Source organism: Stegostoma tigrinum, chromosome 19 (assembly GCF_030684315.1).
Source record: "Stegostoma tigrinum isolate sSteTig4 chromosome 19, sSteTig4.hap1, whole genome shotgun sequence".
NCBI lineage: Eukaryota > Metazoa > Chordata > Chondrichthyes > Orectolobiformes > Stegostomatidae > Stegostoma > Stegostoma tigrinum.
In genome coordinates this window covers 34,153,236-34,166,207 of record NC_081372.1, presented here as the reverse complement: position 1 = coordinate 34,166,207, position 12,972 = coordinate 34,153,236, and positions in this window count along the sequence as shown.

Sequence of the window (12,972 nt, the reverse complement as noted above, 5' to 3'; positions counted from 1 at the left end):
AGGCCAGAATATCCTTCCTTAGATACAGGTCCTAAAACTGCTCCAATATTCCAAATATAGAATGACCAGAGCCATGTACAGTCTTAGCAATGCACCTCTGTCGTTGTATTCTAGCCCTCTTGAAATGAATGATAGCATTACATTTTTCTTCCTAATGGCAAACTTATCCTCCGAAATTGACCTCAAGGGAATCCTGAACTAACTTGGAAATCTTTTTGTGCTTCAGATTTCTGAAGCCTTTTCCCATTTAGAAAATAGTCTACATATCTATTCTTCATACCAAAGTGAATAACCTCAAACTTTCCCATTTTGTATTTCATCTGCCACTTCTTTGCCCACTCTCCTAGTCTGTCCAAGTCCTTCTGCCACCTCCCTGCCTTCTTAATATCACTTGCCTCTCTGTGTATCTTTGTATCATCTACAAATGTAGCAACAATGCCTTCAGTTTCTTCATCCAGACCGTAAATGTATAATGTGAATAGTTCTGACACCAACACTGGCCCTTGTGAAATTCACTAGTTACTGGCTGCCATCCTGAAAGAGAACTTTTATACCGACTCTCTGCATTCTGACTGTCAGACAATATTCTATCTCTGCCAGGACCTTTCCCTAACACCATGGGCTCTGATTTTATTTAGCAGCTTCCTATATGGCACATCCCAGCTCCTCTCTCAAATCATTGTATCTACACTTAGCAATTGTAATGTCATTACATCTAATTTAAGCATTTCCCTCTCAAATTGCGGGATGAATTCTAAGCTCCCTTTGTGGATGAGAGTAGGGTGCTGTAGGGAGTGTGAGCAACCTGACCATAGCACCATGGTACAAAGAGACATTCAAGAGGAGGAAACAAAGAGAAGTGTCATTGTAATCAGGGATAGTACAGTCAAGGAAACAGACACTGTTTTCTGTGGCCAGGATTGAGAGTCCCAAAGGCTGTGCTGTCTGCCTGGGTTCAGGATATCTCATCTGGGCTGCAGAGGAACTTGGAGTGGGAAGGGTAAGATCCAATTGTCAAGGCCCACATAGCTACCAATGATACAGATAGAAAGAGGTTCTGCTGAGGGAATATGAGCAGCTAGGGGATAAATTAAAAGTGCAATCAATATGGTAAAAATTTCCAGATTACTACCAGAGTTATGAGCAAATTGCCACTGGGTCAACAAGATTAAAGAGATAAACACAGCTCAAAGACTGGTGTGGGAGAAATGGGTTCAAATTCATGAGACATCGGAAGGGGAGAGAAAGAGCTGTTCTGATTGGATGGGCTTCACTTGAATCATGCTGGGCCCAGGGACCTGGCCAATCACATAACTAGGCCTGTAGGTAGAGCTTTAAACTAAATAGTACAGTGGGAGGGGAGGGGTGGAATGGGGATAGGGATGGGTAGATTCAGTTGAATGGAAAATGATAAAATCAAAAGTAAAGAAGAGGTTGGTTTTGCAGGTTAGTGGTCGGGTCAATTGTAACCAGAAGCAAAAAACAAAGGACATAATGTGTGAATGTCATGTTGTACTAACAATCCACAAAAGTAAAGGGAAACTCAATTATAGAATAAACTTAATGGCTTTGTATATTAATTCTTGAAGCAGTTAGAATAAGGTCGAAGAACAGATGGCACAAATCAAGGTAAATTGAGGTCACAAGGACTTTAAACTAGATAGTGGATCTTTCCTCACTCACTCCATGTTCCTCTGCATCCCAGAAGAGATATCCTAAACCCAGGCAGGCATCACAGCCTTTCAGACTCTTAAGCCTGGCCATAGAGAACAGTGTCTATTCCCCTGATTATACTATCCCTGATTTTAACTACATTCCTCTTTTCTCCTCTCTCTTGATTTGCTCCCTGTACCATGGTGCTATGGTTAGTTTGATCATCCTCCCTACAGATCCCACTCTCATCCACACAGGGGCCAAGAATCTCAAACTTATTACACAAGCTCAAGGGCTGAAACTCCTTCAGCACTACCTCCTGGATCATTCTTCCTGCTTCACCCACAGTCACACCTTCCTGTCCCTGACCGCTGACCGAATTTGTAGGAGTTAATTTAAGTGGTGTCAGCATTCAGGTAACTCTCGGCTCCCTGGTCTGTGGCAATATTCAAAGCTCAGATGCTAGCTCATGAACTCTGAGTCAGTTCCTCAAGCAACCAACATTTGCTACAGATTTTGCCACTATGAATCACAATGGATTCTACCAGCTCTCACATCATGCATTTATAACACCTCACCTGGCCCTCCATCTCTATGTTGTTTACTTAGGTCTTAATCTGTAATTTTTCATAAAGTTTCCTACTGTATTTTTAGTTTGCAATCTGTAAATACTTTTAATATTTATTTTCAATCTGTAAGTAACTTGTTATAGATAGGCAAATTAACAGTTATTATCAATCAGTTTTCCTGTGATCACTCTCTTTGTTTTGTGCTGGACCCCCGATGCAGGGCTTCAATTTATCCTGCTTAAAAAAAATCCTTACAAACTATGAGCTAAGAAAGCAAGCAAAAAGCACCTCGTGTCCCCTGTAACGAATTCCCACAGTGCCTCCAAAGCCACCAATCTATATAGTCACTCAGACTGTGCCTCACTCAGGATGAGATGGCTACTTCCTGACTATACAAAGCTGACTGATTGACCATGCAAAGCTTACAGGAAGCTCATCACATTGATGTAATGAGATGCAGAAATTATTACAAATATGGCACTTTTGGATATCTGCAAACCCTTCCCGCAGGAATTTCCCCAACATAGTGACGAATTAAAAAAATGTTTCATGCTTGATTATCTACCATTCCCCTATTGGAGATAAAACAGGACAAATCCAGAGAAAAGATGTCCTCAACAAAAATGTAGATTAGCCGTTTTCAGTCCCATATTTCCATAAAGTAATCAGCTTAAGTGCTAAGAGAAGGTGAATTTCTGACTCTGAACATCCAGCCACATTGAATAGGGTTCATAAGGCAAAACTTTGTGGATGTAAGGCAAACCTCAAAGCTCTATCAGGGTGATTTCTTGATTTTTTTTATCATTTTTGACAGTTATTAAATATACATATATGTATTTGTTTGAAGCTTTGAGCGGGTGATAGTAAGTTTTCAGCGCTTGTATGAGTCATCAAACTTGTGCTCCTATTTTTTATCAATGTTCTCCAATAGGCAATGATCAGACCTACCATTGTAAAATAATTGTAACTTTCTGTAAACAAACACTGTGTAAAAGCTCTGAATTCTACAGCTACAAGAACAGTGTCAGTAAGAACTGTCCAACAGAGGCTCATCAAAATAAAAATCTACTGGGAATCATTTTACATGGAAGAAAATAGATCATCAAGAGATAAACTGATGAAACATCTATTCAACATGAGACGCAAGGGTGGGTTTAAGCGAGATTGGCAGGGGGATGGGATCCTAAACAGCAAGGAGGCAAGTACAAGGCTGAAAGAACATAAAATAATCATAAGTAGCAAGTTGAAGAGACTGGTCAGAATGGAACAGGATGGGGAGTGAGGAATACCTTTTGGATTAAATTGCATCAAAGGACAAATGCAACAGGGTAGGCTGATGAATTCAGGGCAAGGATAGGTACGTGGGACTGGGATATTATAGCCATTACAGAAACATGGCTAACGGAGGGACAGGAATGGCAGCTTAATGTGCCGTGGTACACGTGTTTTAGGCAGGGCAGAGGTGGAGAAAAGAGGGGAGGGGGAGTTGCATTTTTGATCAAGAGGAGTATCACAACAGTAGTTAGAGATGAAATAACTGAGGAATCATCCAGTGAGGCTTTGTGGGTGGAGCTAAGAAATAAGAAGGGAATGGTAACATTATTGGGGTTGAACTGTAGGCCCCCAAATAGTCAACAGAAATTAGAGGAACGAATATGCAGGGAGACTGGGGAGACTTGCAAGAGCAATAGTGTTGTATTCGGGGATTTTTATTTTCCTAACATAGACTGGGACTCCCATAGTGTTAAGGGCTGAGATGGGGTGGAATTTGTTACATGTGTTCAGGAAAGTTTCCTTAAGCAGTATATAGATGGACCGACTTGGAAAATAGGGCAGGACAGGTGACTGAGGTGACAGTGGGTGGGGGGAGGTGCGGTGTGCAATTTGGGGCTAGTGATCATTGTTCTGTCAATTTTAAAATAGTTATGGAAAAGACAAAACTGGTCCACAGGTTCAAGTTCTAAATTGGAGCAAGATAAATTTTGATAGAATTAGATAGGAGCTTGCAGGCGTTGATTAGAATAGTTTTTTTTTTGCATGCAAAGGGGCCTTGGGCAAGTGAGACGCCTTTAAAAATGTAATAACTAGAATTCAAGATCTTTATGTTCCTGTGAGTGTAAAGGGCATGGTTGGCTGGATTAGGGAACCCTGGATGACAAGAGATATTGAGGCTTTGACCAGAAAAAAGAAGGAGGGTATGGCTCAGGAGCACGCTGCTGGGATCAGGGGAATCACTAGAGGTATATGGGGGTACAAGAGTTTACTGAAGGAGAAAATCTGGAGGGTGAGAAGGGGGCATGAGATAGCTTTGGCTGAGAAGATTAGGGTGAATCCAAAGAGATTCTATAAATATGCTAAAGTAAAAAGAATAACTAGAGAGAAAATAGGACCTCTCAAGGACCAAAGTAAACATGTATATATGGAACTGCAAGAGATGGGTGAGGCCCTCAATAAATACTTCTTCTCTGTGTTTATCATGAAGAAATATACGAAGACTTGGGAACTTGGGGAAATTATTGGCAATATCCTGGCACAGTCCATGTCAAAGTAGAGGAGGTGTTGGAAGTATTAGAATGTAAGAAGGTGAATGAATCACCTGGTCCTGACCAGATACATCCAGGAACCCTTCAAGACGCTAGAGAAGAAAGCGCAGGGGCCATGGCTGATATATTTGCATCATCGTTAGCCACAGGTGAAGTCCCAGAAGACTAGAGAGTAGTAGACTGTAGTGGAGAGTACTGGAGAGTATTCAAGAAGGGGTGCAATGAAAAACCTGGGAATTATGGACCAGTAAGCTTAACATCTGTGGTAGGTAAGTTACTGGAGAAGATTCTGAACAATAAGATGTATGGGCATTTGGAAAGACAGAGTTTGATTAGGAGTAATCAGCATGGCTTTGTGCTTGGGAGATCATGCCTCACAAATTTGTTAGAGCACTTTGAAGTGACCAGGAAGGTTGATGAGGGCAGGGTAGTAGATGTAGTCTATATAGATTTCAGAAAGGCCTTTAATAAGGTTCCACATGCTAGGATGCTCTGGAAGGTTAGATCACGTGGAATCAAGGAAGAGCTGGTAAATTGGATACACAATTGGCCTGATGGTAGGAAGCAGAGGGTAATACTGGAAGGATGCTTGTAGGACTGGAGGCCTGTGACTAGTGGTGTGCCTCAGGGATCAGTGCTGGGCCCATTGCTGCCTGTTATCAAAATCAATGATTTGGATGAGAATGTACAAGATATGATTAGTAAGTTTGCAGATGACACTAAAATAGGCAGTATTGTGGACAGTGAATAACGTTATCAGAAATTGCAGCAGGATTTTAATCAGCTAGAGAAGTGGGCCAAGAAGTGGCAAATGAGTTTAATATAGATAAATGTGAGGTGTTGCATTTTGGAAGTTCAAACCCAGGTAGGAGTTTCATGGTGAATGGTAAGGACTTAAGGAGTGTAGTGGAAGAGAGGAACCTTGGAGTTCAAGTGCACAGTTCTCTGAAAGTGGAGTCACAGGTGGACAGGGCAGTGAAGAAGGCTTTTGGCATGCTAGCCTTGCTCAGCCAGGGTATTAAGTATAGAAGTTGGGAAGTTATGATGCAACTGTACATGATGTTGCTGAGGCCACAGTTGGAGTATTGTGTTCGGTTTTTGTCACCTTGCTATAGGCAGGATGTTAAAACTAGAAAGAGTGCAGAAGAAATTTACAAGGATGTTGCCAGGACTCAAGGGACTGAGTTACTGGGAGAGGTTGAACAAGCTGGGTTTTTTTTTCATTAGAGCACAGGAGACGAAGGGGGTTCTTGTAGAAGTGTATAAGATCATGTGAGGTATGGATACAGTGAGTGCTCTCAGTCTTTTTCTCATGGTTTGGGAATTGAGGATGAGAGAGCATCAATTTAAGGTAAGGGGGAAAGAATACTTGGGAATCTGAGGGGCAACTTTTTTTTACACTGAGGGTGGTACGCATATGGAGTGAGCTGTCAGTAGAAGTGGTTGAGGTGGGTACATTGACAACATTTAAAAGGCATTTAGACAAATATGTAGATAAGGAAAGGTTTATAAGCATATGGGCCAAGTCAAGGGAAATGAGGTTAATGTAGATGGACATTTTGGTCAGCACAGACCAGTTTGGGCCAAAGGGCCTGTCTCTGTGCTGTAGGACTCTAAGACTCTATCACTCTATGGTTATATATAAGTTGCTACAAAAGGCCGAACTCAAAGAAAGTATAATGGATTTTTTAAAAAACTGCTTGAAGACACAAGACTGATTCTATTCTCCTGCCATTTAAAAAAATACAGACAATAGACAACAGCAGAGATAATGGGAACTGCAGAGCTGGAGAATCCAAGATAATAAAATGTGAAGCTGGATGAACACAGCAGGCCAAGCAGCATCTCAGGAGCACAAAAGCACAAAATAGACAACAGCTAGCAGCTTATATATGATTTCCTGCCTTGTACTCTTGACAGTGCCTTAACCCACTAGAATCATTAGAACATGCAGTTGGCCCCACAAAGCTAACTGGTTAAATTTTTCTCCTGAAGGAAACATGATTGAATGATATTTGATCAGGTGAGACTTGAACCTGGGCTTCCTGGCCAGAGTTAGGGACACTATCACTGTATCACAAGATCCCTTCAAATTATTCTGGTTACATTAGCAGGCAGAAGGCACCTGGGGACCATTACAATAAAGTGTGAAGCTGGATGAACACAGCAGGCCCAGCAGCATCTCAGGAGCACAAAAGCTGACATTTCGGGCCTAGGCCCTTCATCAGAGTGGGGGATGGGGTGAGGGTTCTGGAATAAATAGGGAGAGAGGGGGAGGCGGACCAAAGATGGAGAGAAAAGAAGATAGGTGGAGAGGAGAGTGTAGGTGGGGAGGTAGGGAGGGGATAGGCCATTCCAGGGAAGGTGGACGGGTCAAGGAGGTGGGATGAGGTTAGTAGTTAGGAAATGGAGGTGCGGCTTGGGGTGGGAGGAAGGGATGGGTGAGAGGAAGAACAGGTTAGGGAGGCAGAGACAGGCTGGACTGGTTTTGGGATGCAGTGGGGGGAGGGGACGAACTGGGCTGGTTTTGGGATGTGGTGTGGGAAGGGGAGATTTTGAAGCTGGTGAAGTCTACATTGATACCATTGGGCTGCAGGGTTCCCAAGCGGAATATGAGATGCTGTTCCTGCAACCTTTGGGTGGCATCATTGTGGCGCTGCAGGAGGCCCATGTTGGACATGTCGTCTAAAGAATGGGAGGGGGAGTTGAAATGGTTTGCAACTGGGAGGTGCAGTTGTTTATTGCGAACCGAGCGGAGGTGTTCTGCAAAGTGGTCCCCAAGCCTCCGCTTGGTTTCCCCAATGTAGAGGAAGCCACACCGGGTACAATGGATACAGTATACCACATTGGCAGATGTGCAGGTGAACCTCTGCTTAATATGGAAAGTCATCTTGGGGCCTGGGATAGGAGTGAGGGAGGAGGTGTGGGGGCCAGGACCATTATTCACTGTTGCAACTGTTGCAGTTAAAAGTTAGCCACATCGTATAATTAATTTATACTGTGAATAAGGCATATTGCAGGACTGTTTCCAAGTACATTTTATTATTTTGATCATACATGTTCTAATGAGGAGAGTTTATAGTTTAAAAATGAAATAAATATAATTGCTACCAGGAGTCTTATACTTTTTGATATTATGTCAAAGATTATCTAATGTCTCAGTGGAAAATAGCATAAACAATGATTTATAAAAACTGAAAGAGCTGCAGATGCTGTAAATCAGTCACAAAAACAAAATTGCTGGAGAGGCTCAGCAGGTCTGGCAGCATCTGTGAAGGAAACAGCAGAGTTAACGTTTCGGGTCCGGTGACCCTCAGAACTGATGGTAGCACCATCAGTTCTGAGGAAGGGTCACCAGACCTGAAACGTCAACTCTGTTTTTTCCTTCACAGATAGCCACCATATATTTATTTCATTTTTAAACTACAAACTCTCCAGTGATTTAGTTTTTGCTCATGAACAATGCTTTGTCTGATTTGAACAATCTGTTTGGACTAGTAACGAACAAAAAAATCTGATAATATTTTAAGAATCTCATTTCATTACACTTTATAATATATTGTAACTGAAGATCTTTAGATATTTTTGATAATGGGTTACATATTTTCCATGGAATCCTTCTGGAAGCATTTTCATGCAAATAATGTAATTATAGCATAAATTAGCTTACATTTCAAATGCTTGAGAAAATTTAAGAATTACTGAAAATTTAATTTACAAACATTTTTGCCATAGCATTGCTGTTCTAATAAATTCATTTTGTTTAACATTTCTTTTTCCCTCCTAGACCATGTTTGACTGTTTTCCTTACAATATTCTGATCAATGATATCAACAATAGTATGCACCTGCATAGCGACTCCAACATCATAAAATGTCCCAGGATGTTTCACAGGACTGCTATTAATAAAAGTTGACAGCATTTTACAAATTCCTGGAATGATACAGCACAGAAGGAGGCCATTCAGTCCATCAAATCATACCAGTTCTTACAAAGAGCAATCAAGTTAATCTTATTTATTTCTTTTTTCCATTTATCCTTGTATTTGATTCTCCTTCACATACATATACAATTCTATCGTCAATACTTTTGTTAAATTTATGTACATCATCCCACCAGGCAATCAATTCTAAATCCTAACCCTCATTGCAGGAAAATGGCTTACATTATGTCACCTCTTTCTTTTTCCAAACTGCCTTAAATCTATGAGCTATGTTTCTCAACACTGTCTCCATTTGAGAGCTCCGCCTTATTTGTATTACAGAAATCCTTCATAATCTTAAACACCTTATGTCAAATTTTCTCTTAGCATGTCTGCTTTATGGAGAATCATCTCAGATTTTCCAATCTATCCACATAACTAATCCTTCCTCTATGGAATCATTCAAAATCTTTTTTGTACTCTTTCCAAGCATGTTTGGGCACATACTGCAACTAAGGTCATAGAGCCATAGAGTCTTTCAGCACAGAAACAGACCTTTCAGTCTAACTTGTCCATGCCAGGTTTGCATAACTAAACTGGTTCTATTTGATTGCTTTAGGTCTATATCCCTCCAAACCTTTCCTATTCATGTACCTGTCCAAATGTCTTTTAAATATTGTAATCGTACCTGCATCTACCATTTCCTCTGCCTGTTCATCCCATATAAGAACCACCCTATATATGAAGACATTGCCCCTTGGGAACCAGTTGAAGCATGTGGAGAAAGATAACCAAAAAACAATGTTCTAACCGACAAAAGAATCATTTCAGCAACCCATGAACAGGACCTACTGAAGTGCCTGTGCAGTGTTCCTCCATACATAACCTGTTTTTCCCTGCTTGTTTGTGTGCATGAATGCATGTGTGTAATGGAAAGTTTAAAAGGGAAATAGAATTTGATTTGTCCTGTTGAATGTCATTGTTGTGTAACTATTTACTTGCATCTAGAGACTAATTATTTGCAATAAATTGTAAATCTGGTGAGGTGCAGAAGGCTGGTCCAAAGTTCTGTCAAGCTGAATTTGGAAATCAGGAAAATTGGAGCATTTTGTGTACTTATTTTAAAAGGATTAATATTTGTAATGACTCCAGAAATAGTGGGCTTGAATTTCAGCATACTACCCTAGTGAGTCATGACAACAGCATAGTCTGGTTAGAACTGAGATGAGGAGGAAATTGTTCTATTAGAAGTTAGTGAATCTGTAGATTTTTTTTTACCAGAGGGTTACCAAAGCTCGGTCATAAGGTATATTCAATGTCAGTATAGACAGATTTTTAATTATTAAGGGAATTAAGGATGATGGGGAAGCGACAGAAAATGGGAGTTGTGAATGATCACGTTTACTGTGATCTCACTGGGTGGCAGAACAGGCATAATGGACCAAATGGTCTAATTCTGCTCTTTGGTTCCTGTGATCTCATGTGACGGTAGTGACGGCCTGTACCCTCTGGACATAGGTCCTGCATTGGACAAGGCAAGGCTTACCACATTATCATGACATATCTCCACCTCATGTAAAATTCAGTTATGCATTGCATTGCTGCATTTTGGAGCAGACACACGTTTCAGTACAATCCTGCTGCTGCTAGGCCATTTTTGCACATCAGAATAACTACCCATCTTATGCATTGGAGCAGAGCACACCTTGGTTTCTAAACTTACTTTCTCGGTATGCATTGATTTCACGCTTACTTAAATGCTCTGAGCATCTCTGTCTTGCCTTGGCTTTTTGCGCTTGCCATCTCATTCACGCCTTACAGAGTCACAGCAGTTCTGTCTTGCCTTGCCTTCTAGCACAGACACAAAGCCAGGCTGCATGTCATATTTGTAAGCAATGATCAATCAAGAGGTTGGGCAACACAAAGCAGAGTTAGATCAATATCACACAATCTGCAAACAAATGATGTATTTCAACCAAATGGCCATGTCTCAGAATATAAGAGTAGTAGTCCACAGTCATGGAGAACTGTTGCCTATTGGGGAGCCCACCACAATCACAAACTAGCATTTTACATAGGGTTTGACCAGCTGAAGACTTAGCTATCACATTTCAATTAATCTCGGTTAACCAGACAAACATGAAGGTGAAACAATTCCAAAGTTTTCTTGAGTAAAAGACGTGCAGCTTTATTACCTTTAAAGTCTGAGAAAAAAATAAGAAAATGTGACATCAGACACATAGACATGTGCACAAACACAGGTATTAAAGTTTTAAAAGAAAGAACAACATCTTTGAGTTGCGAGAGTGAAACCCATGTCCCAAATGTTTAGCTGTTTTCCTGTTTCCTAAGGAGTGACAAGCTTGTAATAACGTTGATTTCTTGGTGAAAAGTTGCTTTCCCAAACCGCCTTTCATCAACTGGATTCTGAGCTTGAGAGAAATTAAAGGTAAAAGGAGGAGCCTTTGTTATCTTTGCTGTTATCAATGTTTCTTTCTTTCACCTTTTTTGCTCAAAGACTGATACTGATGTACCATTCAAAACTAGGTCATTATAGGCAGCGATTCATCTCAGATTATGTGAACTGGGGGCAAGTGGGATCAAGACAAAAGGTGCAAATTCGTTGATGCATCATTAAATTTTGGCTGCTCGTGATTAATACAGCATTTACAAAGCAGCCAGCTTTGTGGATTTTTCAGGGTTGCATGGGCTTGTCAAGGATCACTGTAGCCACTTAAAGTTAGCAGAGATATTTTTCACCCATTTCAGTTCACGAAAGCCTCAGGTATTAAAATCGAATCATGAATGTTGAATATTGACCGTATGGTTTCACTACAGTTGTGCTAAAAATTTAATCATAACTTGCTGGTTTTTATGTATGCCTCTAATTATAAAGTCCATTACACATAAATTTATTGTAGAAGCTATCTAGAAGAGATGTCTAGAAGCTGTATATTGTTATGGGCCAGACCAGACACCCTCAAAATATTTTAAGAAGGTAGCCGAAATCCAAACTTTTTTTAATTTTAAAGGTAGATGAGAAGTGTCATGTTCCACATGCAATGCAACTGGTCAAACCACTCAATGTTAAGCAAAACCCAATTTATTTAAACACTATAGTTAAATACTTCAAAAGAAAGAGGAATATAGAATAACAACTATTGGAAAACTTAACTGAATAATAGATACAGTAACCATGACTAAATAACTGTTTCAATATAGTAACATATCCCTTGGCAAAAAGTCAAATTCAGATGCAGTTTCTTACATTTTTCTCCAATCCAGGAGGAAAAAAGAGAAAATTCAGAGAGTGTAGCAGCCAGGAGACATTCACTAAAGCTTCTAACTCTTTTGAGACCCCAAGAGCCTCTGATGTCACTGAAAAAAAAAACCCTCAGAAATCTGAATCTGTGAGAGCTGGTCAGACCAACTCAGGCTGTTAAAACTATACGCAAGGCCTCACAAGTTGTTTACACAAGTCATCGTCAGCCGTTAGTTTTGTGTCACTGCCTTAAGACCTCTTTTCAAAAGAAGGACAAAACAACCTTTTAAATCGATAACATCATCACAATGTAACATTTTCGGTAGTGGGCATGTAATACAGGAATGATGGCCCCTGAAAGTCATTGCACTTTTATGGTGGGCATGGCTTAAAGGGTTGCATTCGGAGGCCCAATTCCTGCTGCAAAAATGCCTGTTAGGAGTTAGTGTTTGAATTTTCTTGGAGAAACCCTACCTTTTCATCATGCTCAATTTCTGTTGCCTCACCATCCTAAATCAAAAATTAAAATGTTTTCTCCCATCTAGAGAAGCATCACCGTCTTCAACAGCTGAAGAAATCTCTCACTTCACAATTAGACTTCCACCAAACAAACAACTCTTGTAACACCATCCCCACCCAAAGTAATTTTCAATCTGAAGTCACACATAGTCTGAGTCATTCAAATCACATCAGAAAAACATTTGGCCAACACTGCTTTATAACAGTCACAGGTTTTATATCAAATGTGAATTTCAAAAATTGACCCATGCAACCCCAGGTCTAAAATCAGCAATGAGTTTGCACCTTTGGGAAAGATATCTTGCCCCAGAAAGCATGACATTCACCACAACTCTTTTTTGTTCTTTCCCTGAACCAACTGTGTATCTATATTGCAGCTGTCCCTTTTATTCCAAAGAGACTGCACTTTTGCCAACAGGCAGAATAAATAGTTCTTTGCAAAACATCTTTTGAAGTAGTTTGTGATAAGATGGATTAGGTATGACGTTATGTTCATTTTCTATA